We start from the raw sequence: 14,084 nt of genomic DNA, 5'->3' as shown, positions 1-14,084 counted from the left end.
TAAAGGAATGTATGCTCCTTTTTTAATTACATTAAAAAAATGAATTTCCCTGAGGAAAGTAACTGTTCATTGCAGATGTAGAGTAGAGTTTAAATGTAATAGATGGTGGTTTTTAAATTTGAAATCATCCCAAAAGTTAATTCTCTAGGCAAATAGCTTAATATCATATCTGGAAATTAAGTGTCAGGGTCTGGGCGAGAAAGGGCACATTCTATTATATTGTCCTCATATCATTCCTAATACTTGTTTTCTACAGTTATGGTGAAGAATAGAGTTGAAGAGTGACAGTGTCAGTTTTTGATTGCAAATGAATTTTCTACAGATTGTTCTGTTTTAATAGTGGTTATATTTCAGCTGAAGCTGTTACCCTGTTATTTTATAGCTGTTATTTTTATGTTTATTAGTAATTAATGGAAGGTTGGCTTCAGAGATAATATGGAGAACCATGGCCAGCTTTAGGCAGTGAGTTGAGTAAATTCAACAATTTGTGCATTGAGAAAGCAGATTCTAAGTTGTTTTTTTTTTTTTTTATCTCAACAGTGCCTTCCTTTTCTTCCTTTGACATTGTTTTCATTTTGTTGCTCTGCTGCTTTGAATGCACGCAACAAAATGGGAGTCACTAGATGCTGCAATGTTCTGTCTTTTGACTTGCGTGACAATCATCTGCCACAGCATGACATCGGGTCAAAAGTTGGGTAGTTTCAAGTTGATGGTGAGACAATAAATGTCAGAAGAGAATCTTTCTATCCATTTTATTCAGTTAGTGTTTTCTCCCAGGGGAAACTGTTGAATTAAACATTTCTAGTTTCTAGTATTTTGACACAATGCAAGGTGTTGAACACTGCTTCAGGCCTTCAGCAACTGCAGTATGTTTCCTGTTAATGTAAGTACAAATTGCATCTTTTGTGTGTGTGTGCATATCTATGCACATGTTCATGCACGTGTTATAGAGCACATGATCATTTATACGTTCACATTTTTCTGATTCTTTTTCCTTTAGAGGAAGAAAAGCAAGTCCCCATAATCACTGTATGGGGAGAGCTGGGAGAAAACTCAGAATTAGGTTTAGCTTAAAGTTATTCTCCTTGGACCCACTTAAACTGAAATAGGAGTAATGTCATCTGAAGTGTCTGAAACTGTGATTTTGTGTGTTTGAATATGATATTCTAAAAAAGCAGGAACATTTTTTTCTCAGCCCACACTGTTGGAGTTAAATTCAAAGGACATTTTCCATTGCAAGAAGCAGCTGAGGGAAGAAAGGGTGTCGGGAAAGATTTGGGCTTTACACCTAAATCCCTGAAGCACTGGCTCATCCTCCGACTCCTTGGCTTTTTATGAGGGCTGTTGTCCCCAGTCTTTGTCTTCTGTCCTGCACCTTGTCTTTGGTATATGGATTTTCCAGTTGGTTGAACATTACAAACAATAAACAGATATATACTAAACTTCATTCTTGACAATATACCAGATTAAAAGCTTTAAAAATATATTTAAAAACATACTAGCGGCACGTCTTTCCTGTCATGTGGTGTTTGATTCTCAGCTGAAGTCTGAAGTGTGTGTGTGTGTGTGTGAGAGAGAGAGAGAGGGCACGAGCGATTGCACCGTTCACACTTGACTATATGTGAGAAATGTCAAAAGACTTTGGATTTATGAGGACATTTGAATCAGCGATGATTCTTTGTAATGAGTTGGATGTTTCTTAATCTTTGTGGTGACAATTGTGGAACAAGGCTAAGGAAGTACTTGTCCTCCCCAAGATAAGAGTGTATGTGTGTGTTGAGTTCCTCCTAGCTGTCTCCTCTCTCTCCCATTGCTTCCTCCCTTTTTGGTCTCGCATTTTTGTTCTTTCATCCTTCCTTTTTCCCCTGTAGACCCACTCACAGGGGCAAATATGCTTCGCTTCTCTACCCTCTACCACCTTTTCTGTCTGCTCAAATGTTTCTCCGCTCCCATAGGCTCAGGTTCTCTCCTCTCCTCTCCTTTCATTTTTCCAATGTGTCTCTTTGTTTTATTTTTCCTGCTCTGGTGAGTCACCAGCCTTTGTCCAAGCCTGTGGGCGACAAACTGTCCAAAGACACACATGCAATAATGTCACGCAAACACCAAACCATTGGCATGTTAGTCAACTTGCCTGACAGCAGCCTGGAAATCCTGACTTCAAGTCATCACATCTTACCAAGAGGTAAGAGGAGTCTGTTGTTCAGGTGAAATTTACGGTTAAGTGGAGGAGAAGATTATTTCAAATCTCATATGGCTTTTAGGAGGAGGGTGAATATTGGATATTCCACACAGACAGAGAAATCTTGTTTGTTTTTCCCTGTGATTTTATTTCTTACTTGAGGCGTGATGAATGTACTTGCAAGGGATATGTTTGCACTGTTAATGAAGCACATGTACCACCTCGGATATTTCTCATCCGCTGAAGTCCAAGCAGAGGAGAAACAATTACTCACATGCAGCTTGTCATGGCTGCACTGTGAGAAACTGACACTGTCTACACACACACACTCACAGTGCTTGTGTAAGTAGCTGTTCTTTTTGCCAGTGTGTCATCGCAGTTGCATTAGAAGCTTGGCGGTCAGCCTAGCTCAGCAGCGCCAAAGGCCAGATGAGCATGGCACACACAGCAAGACGGCAGGACACACTCTTCGAAAATGCCTCACTGTATCCTGTGCACTGTGATTTAATGAGGGCTACTGTGGGTAAGGCACTATGGATTCTCAGTATCTATATACTGATAACAAGGATGCCCTCTTTGCAAACAGCTCTTGATGCATTTTAGATCTCTGAAAATCCCATTTTGAGAATGTGAGGGTTTTCTGACAGCATGTAAGGGTCAGACAAAGAGATAAAACAACAGGAAGGTTGTTTTTTTTCACTTTATTTTTATAATAAAAATAGTAATTGAGTAAAAGTTAGTGCCAGCCTTGACCAAAACAAAATCTGAGGCAAATTAATTTTAATTCTGCATTTTGAGAAAAGTCAACATATTGAGGGGAAAAAAATTCTTGGTTAAATTGAAATGGGAATATGATTTACATTTTTGATACAATATACAGTAGGGTAGGAATGTTTGACTCACTGTAATACAAAGTAAAGACGACTCACAATTCAATAATGTTCTCACTCTGGAAGCTAAAGGTTACTTTCCTGAATAGATTTGATGGACCAGAGGATTGCTGATGTTTTTTGAGCATTTGTTTCACTGGTTTCAATGATGGCAATGGGTGATAACTAATTACAATTGTAAAATAGCAGTCTACCTCTAAGTGCTTGACAATATTTGCAACATATAACAACAACCTCTGCTCTGAATTCAAGTGAGGAAAAATATGGTCGGTGGTTCTGAGATGGAAACTCTTGATGACCCCTCTGTTCATCTCTTTCCACTATCAGGCAGAGAAAGAATCTGAAAAGCGATTCTTTGAACTATTATTTGCGGTCACCCACATCGAAATGGATAGGATTTACGATATATGAGTTCAAGAGGAATTGCTTGAGGCTCTTGGCTATATTTGTCTCTCACGTATATCATGCATTTTACATGCATTTTTCAAGGTGTTAAAATGTTGCTACTCCTGGCAATGACCCACACACGGTTGCTGGCAGTACCATGAAACAAGGGTATAGCTGTAAGTATGACATCTGGGGGAACAAATTTGCCTCTGTGAGTTAAAGCCTACTAAAATGCAAATGAACAGAGCCTTGCTTGACAAGGCTATATTTGGGATAGAGTGTTGTAATTTAAAAAAAAAAAACAACTTCATTTGGATGTCTTAGCTTCACCATGCAGGATGTCGATGTGCCGAGTTTGACACTTGAAGACTGTTTTCACATTCATCTGAGGTTTCCTGTGGGGAAGTGTGTGTTCACCAAAGATCTGAGTGAAAAGACAGGGCTTAGGAACATGATTTGTGACATCTGATCTACTTTGAAATCAGTCCCTGAAACTTGGCAACTCCCAAAAGTGAGATGTGAAAACTTGAAGCCGTATCAGCACGGTGACGCCAAGGCCGGGTGCACAAACAGGATGATCATCATGTGAGTGTCAGTGGGTGGAAGGCGGTCGATAGAAACGTGGTTCTCTTCCAGAGGTCCATGACGCATGGACTGGTGTGTCTGGGAAATGCTGAAGCAAATCAAATCAATTTACCAAGAATTAATTTTTTGGGAAAAAAATCCAATGAAGACAATATAAATCATTGGTATTTAATGTTTCTAAAACCACACCCTTAATCAAGTCCCCAAATATACAAACACAATTTGACAGTGTGGGAACTCACCATGTGCAAGAACAGAAAAAGCAGCTCATCTGAGACTAAAAAAGGGACATAAAATAACGATAATGCGTAAACATATTTGCGAATCCGAGGGAATGTGTCAAGAGGTGTTCTTGTATTTTGTGATTCTGGCTGTGCAAGTGCAGTCAACTGTCTAAATGATGTGCTCTTTTTAATAGCAGGGGAATCCACTGCACAGTTTACTTCAGTAGTCAGTAGTGCTAAAACTCCCGCAATATAGAAGTCCATTCATACCTGACAATCCATCCTTTTAACACTGACAGACACCTGGGAGCATATACATGCAAATAAATTGGCCAATCAAATCACCTGGGTGCTGGCAAGAACAATTACAACTGTCTGCTTTGTGCCGTTTTGAACCAACTACAAATTGGAGCCAATCATTTTCATGCAACTAACCGAATCAAATCAAAACCAGTTATTATTAAATCTGTTTTTATATTTATTACATCACAAAACATTTCTCTTTGTTGAAGGTGACCTGAGGACAATTCTTGAAACCCTTTAAAGAAATCATGCAGGGTAAACTGTGCACATGAGTTCATGTGCATGTGTGTATGTGTTTGTGAATGTTCTGCAATGTGACCCTTGATATATTCAATTAAAACAGAACAATCAACTATGTAAATTTCAAAGTTTCTCAACAAGATATTTCCTCATGGAATTTTTTTTCACATTTACATTTCACTAGCTGTTATCCTCCATTCTGTGGATCTGCCCTGTTCCTCTTTGTTGTTCATTTTGTTCTGAGTGAGTGAGCAGCCATTAATGCTTTGAGTCACCCTCAGCCAGCAGCTTGTTCTCTGTAAGTGTGGGTGAGTTTTAAAGAGATAAAACTGCCTGAAGGGTTTTCTAAATCTTTGCTAATGGCAGTCAGTCATGGTGCTCTGTGGCTGTAGATGCTTAAGGCAAAGAGCAATTATACTGTATCAAAAGTGTTCATAATGTTTTTTTGTTTTTACTCTTAGTCTTCTAGTAACCTCTGAGGCACTGGCCTGACGTGGGTGGGTGTATTGTGTATTACATGAATTGCCTTTTGTAAGGCTAAATACATTCTCTGATGTTTTCCCTTTCTGTCATCACGTTTCTTTTTCCGGTGCTCATGAGCTGTCTTTCTACAAATCTGGTAGAGACAATCTGAAAAACAGAATATTATATGACTCTCAAAAGGAAATATTGCAAAAATTGTAAATTGGCAGGAATGATAACCATGGCTTGCTAAAATGCATTTCTTCTTCTTCATCTTCTTTCCCTATTCCCTATTCTCTGTATCCTCCTCTCTCACACCAACTAACTTCATATCCTCTCTCACTACGTCCATAAATCTTCTCTTTTGGTCTTCCCCAATCACAATGTCATCAGCAAACATCATGGTCCATGGAGATTCCTGTGTCACCTCATCTGTCAGCCTGGCCATCACCACTGCCAACAAGAAGGGGCTCAGAGCTGATCCCTGAAACCACCATCCCATGCTGTCTGGGCAAACTCTCACATACAACTACTTTGCAGTCACTGATCTCTTTCAGGTTACTTCATCCATACAAGATGTAGTCTACCTGCACGGTCCTACCTCTGCTCTAATAAGTTACCCTGTTCTAATATGTTCCTGTATTTTCTGTAAAAAGTGTTCACTACAGCCATTTCCATCCTTTTGGCAAAATATACCACCATCTGTCCCTCTGCATTCCTATCCTGTATATCAAATCTGCCCATCACTTCTTCATCCCCTCTATTGCCTTCACCAACATGTCCATTGAAGTCTGCACCAATTACTACTCTCTCATCTCTGGGGATAGTCTGCATCACTTCATCTAACTCATTCCAGAACTTCTCCTCTTCAAACTCACATCCCATCTGTGGGGCATAGCCACTAACAGCATTGAGCATTGCAGTGCATTGCAATTTCCAGTTTCAGACTCATAAGTCTATCTAACATTCTTTTCACCTCCAGAACATCCCTCACACACTTCTCCTTCAGGATAACTCCTACTTCATGTCTCTTCCTGTACCATGATAGTACAACTTAGAACCTGCCTCTAAGCTTCTAGCCTCACTACTTTTCCACCTTGTCTCCTGGACACACAGTATATCCACTTTTCTTTGCCGCATCATGTCAACCTACTCTCCCTTCTCCTGTCATTGTCCCGACATTGAAAGTTCCTGCTCTCAGTCCCAGATGCTTGCCTTTCCTCTTCTCCTTCTTTGACCCACAGTAGCCCTATTTCCACTGGTACCCTGTAGGTCATCGATACCAGTCACGGTTGTTGTTAACCCGGGCTTCAACCAATCCGATATGAGATTATTAGGTTTTATTCGCATGTTTGGTTTTGGCAAAAGTTTAATGCCGGATGCCCTTCCTGACGCAACCCTCTGCATTTATCTGTGCTTGGGACTGTGTGGCTCAGGGAGACACTGGCCTGTGCTGCCCTGAGGCTGCATTGCATAATGGCCATTATATCAAATATGTTTGCTGACAATCTCAAATTTCATCACCATGCAATAGTATGTTAGTTGGCTGGAGATCAACTAGATATTTGATACTTTATAGACTTGCCCTTGATAGAATCTTAATTTTATTCAATTCAGGAATGCACAAATGATAGGAAAGAATAAATGGCAGTTTAACAAAAATATCAACTCACAAAAATCACCCCAGACCTGAAATGAAACAACCTTGGACTGATAATATTTTGATATCAGCTTTCTGACTTTAGCGATATTTTGCCGAAGCTAATACAACTTTATCTGGGACCTTACTCAACTATATTGGCTCTGTTCATTTTCTTTGGTGGCCTAGATTCAACTCTGGCTAATTCTTTGTTGAATTGTGACTTAACTCTTGCTCAAACATTTGGAGACTGGATGCACTGTAGACTCTAGATGTAAAGACCACAATGCCAGATCAGTATAAACATCTAGTATATAACTCATGGAGGTTTCTCTAACTTCCATTTGGCAACTTCCCACTCTACGATATTTAATAAAACTTTTCCTCCTTTAAAATTGCTCCTCTAAAAATGAGATGGGTTGCAAAAATGTTAATGATGTACATTAGAATGTACTGGAAGACTGCGCTGTCTGTACTGACTAAATATAGCAAACAGCTCAACGATTCTAACTGAGTAGCATTCTAGTTCCCTGCTTTTTTTTTTTCTTTCCTGCACCTTCGTAGCAGCACTGAAAAAATGAAAATAAATAAATATGGAGTCCCAGTGTTGATGTAGTGTCTGTTCTACCTATGCAGGTACATTGCCTTCATGTTTTATGTATAGCATATTTATCAACACCCACATCCACTGCACTTTTACTGCAGCAATCCTCAAAAGCCACTAGAACATGAAGAGGAGTGGATGCACCACCGCACAAAGGTGTGAACCGTGCACCAAGTTAATGTTTCTCACGGTTCTTAGCTATTAATATGAAACTGCCACAGATTCCTCAGCCTGGTGACATGGTGTTCTTCACCTCCTTTCAAAGGATTTCTCTTAAATGTCCCAAGGACTAGTTACAAGGGAAATTGCATTCACAAAGGTCACTGCATGTAACAGCGTTGTACCTTAGCAGGCATTTAGACAACAGTAACAATACAGCAGCAGTAATATGGATCTTTGTGCGTTTAGAGTTCGAGCCTAGAGTTTAGACAATACAGCCAGCCTGAGACTGCAGCTTAACCAAATTTGAGAGATTCATGACATAAAGCTATGTCTGCAGATAGCAGACATGTTTCATTGCAGATAGCATGAAACATAGCATGGCCTCCATCTTCCCCTGGATATGACACTCCTGCACCGCCTCGGGCACTGATTCGTGATCTGCGAAGATAAATGAGGCTGCCTGAAGGGAGACTGCAAGTCTGCCATTCTTTGGTGGAATCTGAGGCCATTAAATAGTTAAACTATTTAGGAATAAAGGGAAAAGGAAGACAGCCCCCAGTCTGTGCATCTTGAATGAACATTGAACATTCAACATTAACCTGCTTTCATGACATAAAGTTTGCTACTCAAAATACCTTCATTTATTCATCAATATGGATAAGCACAGGGTTTTTAAGTTCATTTTCATATCTTTTTGTGTCTTCAGGTTAAACTCCTCTAAAGTATTGAAAACACTCCATCCTTTGACTGTTGTGTTTATCACATTGATTTAAGAATGACACAATCTGTCCGACTCTTTCAATGCTTTCACTGAAGAAGCTGTAAATTATTAATCTTTTCTGATGTGTTGAGTACAATTCTTTTTTTTTTTTTGGTGCATGATTATATAGTCTGTTTTTCCACACATCGCAGGCTAATAAAAAGCCAAACTAATCTGTATTATATGCTAATTATGATCCTTGAACTGTCTGTTGTTGCGCTGTATCTGTGTCAGAGAATACAGAGGTAATGAACATCTCTGGGGGGAAGCACTGTTGAGTGATCTATTAGTCATAAAGGTATTACCTGGACTTCCCTGGGACGATATATACAGTATATACTGTATGTAACAATTCCTATTTAGGAAAGTACAGTGTGTTTAAATCACCAACAGTCCCTTGCACATTCTGACTTTGACAAATTGTCCTCTGGCCCTGTTCCCTCAATCCAGTTGTGAGCAAACCAAGTCAGAGAAAGACCTCCCACGGATGTCATCCTGACAGCTCATGAATTTGAGTGACCACTTCCCCAGTGCGATGTGAGAGCCCCTTAAACCAACTAATAGTGCCTCCGCAACGTTACATAACACTGTGAAGATTATCATGCGTCCTGTTATTTAAAATATCGCTGTACTAATCATACACAACGATTTTCAGTTGCTGTTGACTTGAAAACCTCTGTCTTAATGCTGTTTCTGTTTAATGTATGAATACAGTGTTTGATTAACACTATCTTTAACATTTTCACTGTTGTTTATTGTCACTAGTTAGTTTGCAGTAACCAGGAATCAATTAAGGGAAATTCAATATAGCTAACCAATGAAGGGTGGAGAGATCCGATAAATGATTAATATGGTTTAATAGTGCCTTCCTGGGCAACTGGAGTGGGAAAGTTGCTGGAGGGTTGGAGAAGAAAATATACTATACACATGATAGAACACCTATCTGGGAGCAGACTGGTTCTTTTCTGCTGAGCTGAGAGCAGTTTCTTGACTGAAACATTGAGAAAGGACACAAGATGATGAGGTATCACGAAATATTGATTTAATAAGAGACAAGTGTGCTGTGAAGCTTACGTATTTCCAAGCAACACCAAATTCATCTCTTCATCTTTATGTGCATCCATCCATCCGTCTTCTGCCGCTTATCCTGCACTCAGGGCGAGAGGCGGGTACACCTTGGACTGGTCGACCGCAGGGCCACATAAACAGAAAAACAACCATGCCGCCCTATAATATATGTATTATATCATTATCTTATTTATTCTATATTGACCTCTCTGTAAATGTCCTCACCCTCCCCTGAGAATCATGACTTTAAACCGCCACCCCAAAGCGGAGTTCTCGTTTTCCGTTTCTCTCATGGGTCGTGAACGCATCACCAAACAACCGGAGTACCGCGCAAATCGACGGCGGCGCAGATGAACGCCAACGAGCCGCAGCCGGCTCCTCTTTTACACGCACACAAACGCATGCCACGAAATAACGTGAGCGCCGCCAGTCCGAGCCGCCCTGCCGGTGGCAGCCCCTCGTCGATACACGGAGCGGGGAAGCTACCGGGAGAGGAGCTCCCGCCTCCTGCACGCCACCGCAGGGGGGGGGGAGGAGGGCGCGGGGCTGGGGTCTCCATTCGGGAGGCGGTAGATAATTCAACACTAGAGCCGGGAGAGGAGAGACCGAGGGGAGGGAAGAAAGGTGAGGGAATGCAGTCCAGTCCAGCTGCTGCTGCTGGAGGAGGAGGCAGGGGTTCAGTGTCAGGAGAGGCTCAGACTTGATCTGAACGAACGGCGGGAGTCAAATCTCAACCAGATTTGCAGATGTGGAGGGAGCAGCGCTGGAGTTGTACAGCTGGGTGAGTGTATCACCTTTGCACAGACACACACACACACACACACGCTGATCTTTTGACACTTTTACTCACCAATGTGAGCGGCTGCATCAGATCCATCTGTGCGTCTTCGCTTGCCCGTTCTGTCACTCTGCGGTCCATAGGACCTGTCCCACGGAACGGTGTGTGTGTGTGTGTGTGTGGTGGGGGGGGGGAATCACCCGGGATAATTCCAACACGAGTTTCTTCCGGTGCAGCCCCAGCTGATCGATTGGCCCCGCTCTCATTAGCCCATGCTTGAAGTCTTCTTCACTGTCATCCTCAAAAATAGTGTGTCTGCTCTCCCGGGGAAGGACAGCAACTGTGTGTGTGTGTGTGTGTGTGTGTGTGTGTGTGTGTGTGTGTGTGTGTGTGTGTGTGTGTGTGTGTGTGTGTGTGTGTTGGTGACTAGCTCTAAATTAGTTTTTTTAATGATCTAAATGTGGAATATAAAGGGACAGGCAGTCTTTGATCGATCCCTGCAGTCATCTCGGTGTGGGAGGCTGGTGTCTGCTGCCGGCGTGACACATCTCAGCCTCAGCCTGTGTTTGCACAGTCGGATCTGCTCATGCCCTCATTGAGCTGTTCAGATCTTAGTGCAGTTCTGGGAATTGGGGGGATTTTATTTTATTTATTTATTTTTTCTGAGGTAAGGCTGTGTACATTTCCTTTCTAATGTGCAGTGGTTCAGATGTGTCACACCAGTTCTTGCATTAAACACAATGGGGGGGGGGGGATTCATAAATAATAACTTTGGTGGGATCTGATTATTTGTTTTCCGAAGCAAGTGAACAAAAAAAACGATATATTAGTGACAATTTTGCCAGGTTTCTCGAATTCTTCTATGATGCTGAGTGAATGAGATTAATCCTATTCCTCAGAGAGGACATTTTAATTAATATCTCAGATGATGGATGGAAGAGCCAGTTCAGTAATTACGGCAAAGCTGAAAAACTTGTGACTAGTTCATTGCCCTTAAAATTTCCCCAAAGTGGTTCTAATCACAAAAAAATTCCAACATTGGCTCCTGGCATGCAGTTGTTGCTGTTAAGACAATATTGTTGCTGTACAAAAATGTGTCAACTAGCAGGGCCAGCTCTTGGATTTGGGTGGCTCTGCAAAGAGATGAACCTACTGAGCTTCTTTTCATCCCAATCTGCAGATTTATAATAGCTTCTCATATGATGAGACTATTACAACCAAATGTTTCATCTGCGCACCAACCAATGGCTATCGTTGTACAAAAATGAGACGGGAAATGTCAGACAGGTCTTCAGTCGCCTGCCGCCAAGCAGACGAGCCAGCCTGGGCATTCTATCTACTTTAAAAAATGAAGTCTAAATTGAACATTAATACCATTGCTTGACTTCTTGTGGGATTTTTTTAAGCAACATTGCAATTTGTGCACATTCTCCCGAGTCTCAGCACAAGTGCATATAGCCTTTTTGCCAAGATTGGTTGGTCTTCCTCTTAATTGTTGTTGCATGCATGGTCAGTTCTGTCCACAACAACGTTTGTGTTAGGCAAAGTGGCCTGGGCCTGCATGAAGCAGTACAAAATGTGTGTATGGATGGATAAAATTTGAAAAACAATGATGTGCAGCTGAGGGGTCTTCCAACAATTCAGAAGAGATGATAAATGAGCTAAATGCTAGTGGTGCAAAATGCGACTTCCACAGTATCATTAGCCTTGTTTAGTTGGAGCTTCACCATTTATCTATCTATATATATTTTTTTAGCAGAGTTCTGTGAATATGATGGATTTTTTTTTTTGTAGTTTTGGACAATAAGTTGATATGTTTTGATACTTCTGTCCACTGAGGGGTCAATCTGGGAGATATTTGATTAATATCAGTCTATACGAATGAAGCCCAAAACCAAACTGCGAATAGCTGATCCATCCCACATGCTTCTTTTTCCCCTCATAACATGTTAATGATGCACATCACATTCGAGATTCAGGCCAGACTTCAAATGCAGCGGATTGATTAGTGTGAAAGTATGCTTTGACCGTTTCCACTTTAAAAGGCTATCTCAAGTCTAGATGGTGTTGACTCAAGAAAATTTTGGCTGCTGTAAAGGCTGGTGGGTTTCTGGTCAGAATGTCTTCTTGCTGATTGCTTTTTTTGACACATACACAAGTAAGCCCTGATTCAGAATAGGCCAACACCAAAATGTCCTGAAAGTAGGAACAGTTTTATAATTTGCTTACAAAAGACTGAGCATGTGCAGCGCAGTGGTTAGGGCTTCTGCCTCACAGCAAGAAGGTTCCCATTTGACTGACAACGGGCCTTTCTGTGTAGAGTTTGCATGCTCTCCATGTCAGTGTTTCGTCCGATTGTCCAATAACATGCAGGGGGTCAACTGGAAACCCTAAATCCCCCAGACATGTGAATGAGAGAGGGAATATTTATTTTTTTGTCTCATATGTGGCCCTGTGATCGACTGCTGACCTGTCCAGAGTGAACGCCACTCCTCGGCCAGTGACCACTTAGAAGTCTTCAGCAACCCTACAATCCTGAGTGCAGGATAAGTGGCATAGATAGTGTTGGAATAAATTACTGAGCATAACTCGAGGACCAACTCAAACAGTATGTATATAAAAAAGGAAAAAAAAAATATTCCTGGTCTTTCACCCCTAATGTCTTATTTTTAAATGGCTCCTAACTATTTTTTTTTGCTATCAATGGTGATGCCACATATGGAGTCACAGTATGTTGGACGGGTCGATGCTTGAAGCCTCTGATGATGCTCCCCCGCAGCAGCAGCTGAAGAGGTCATCCTGCTGTCAGCTCAGAACTGGCTGGCAGGACAGAGTTGTATTTCAGTAAGAAGTCAAGCTTCTAATTCTTTAAATTTTATGCGAAAATATGATATATTCTAAGCAGCTTTTCTCCTGGTATGGATTTGACAAGTGTGTTGTTCCCATAGCAATTTGCGGTGACCCATCTAAATTATTAATAAAATGTGAGGGGAAAAAAACAAAGCAATGAAGTATGCTCTCCATCCTAATTATCACATTTCCAAGAACAAATCATTTGTTAAAGTTGAGATTGCTGTCAAAGATTTTTCTTTTACAACCCACTATAGCTGCATTGGTGTCGCTGTTCTGTCAAAAATATATGACAAATTGAGAGCAGAGAACCAGTACTAGAACAAAGTGAATAACAGCACTTAATGGCACCCGTGGTGCCATAAAAGTGTGTCAGTAATGAAATGTCTGCTGACAGGCCCTCAGAGTTGTTTGTTAAGTCAAGCCTGTTAGTCTTGTCCATTGCTTCGCCTGTACTTACCACCCCATTTTGATCCTCTCTGTTGCACATAAAGCTGTCAGACGCATTCATTAGTGACATTACCTTGGCTCAACAGTGCCGCCACTGTCCAGCCTCATTGTTTTTGATTCTGATGTATTTAGGAGTCAAATAAAACAAAGCAGCATCTGCTGTCAGCTGCTGGATGTGGGCAGTCCTGCTCACATGGAGTGTAGAGAAATGAGCGGCAGTTTCTGGCAGCGGTCCTCAAGAGACCTGCGTGAATGTTGTCGTGTCATTTGTCAAAGATTTTCAGCTGGACTGATGTCAGGCCTGTTAGCACCAGTACCTCCCACTCGCCAGCTTCTTTAATCCTATTATACTTGTCTGATGGGGTCGGAACCCCAATAGAGTGTTTTATTTTTTTTGGAGTATCTACATGGGATGAGTAATTTATTTTCTAACAGGATAGGGTTACCTGACATTTCCGGTGATGATGCTAGATGGCTGCCATGGTAATCTTGAAGCTGAACCT

At 41.3% G+C, this 14,084-nt stretch overlaps 1 protein-coding gene and 1 long non-coding RNA gene across 2 annotated transcripts in view; one reads left to right on the top strand and one right to left on the bottom strand.

The window, feature by feature from the left end:
• Positions 1-4,055: 4,055 nt before the first annotated feature.
• On the bottom strand, positions 4,056-10,601 carry LOC147225786 (uncharacterized). Its single transcript, XR_015107295.1, has 4 exons — positions 10,354-10,601; positions 9,510-9,616; positions 4,284-4,318; positions 4,056-4,129 (listed from the first exon to the last, which is right to left on the bottom strand). It is a non-coding gene; the product is annotated as an uncharacterized LOC147225786 (long non-coding RNA).
• Positions 10,081-14,084, top strand: part of lingo3a (leucine rich repeat and Ig domain containing 3a) — a 37,245-nt gene continuing 33,241 nt past the window's right edge. The window contains exon 1 of the mRNA XM_086162193.1: positions 10,081-10,284. The gene's annotated coding sequence lies outside the window, so the exon portion shown is untranslated. The remainder of the gene's footprint in view (positions 10,285-14,084) is intronic.

The sequence above is a fragment of the Fistularia commersonii genome, chromosome 16, assembly GCF_037954325.1.
Source record: "Fistularia commersonii isolate RoL2024-O1a breed Wild chromosome 16, RoL_Fcom_v1.0, whole genome shotgun sequence".
Classification (NCBI taxonomy): Eukaryota; Metazoa; Chordata; class Actinopteri; order Syngnathiformes; family Fistulariidae; genus Fistularia; species Fistularia commersonii.
This window is presented reverse-complemented; position numbering and strand designations above follow the sequence as displayed.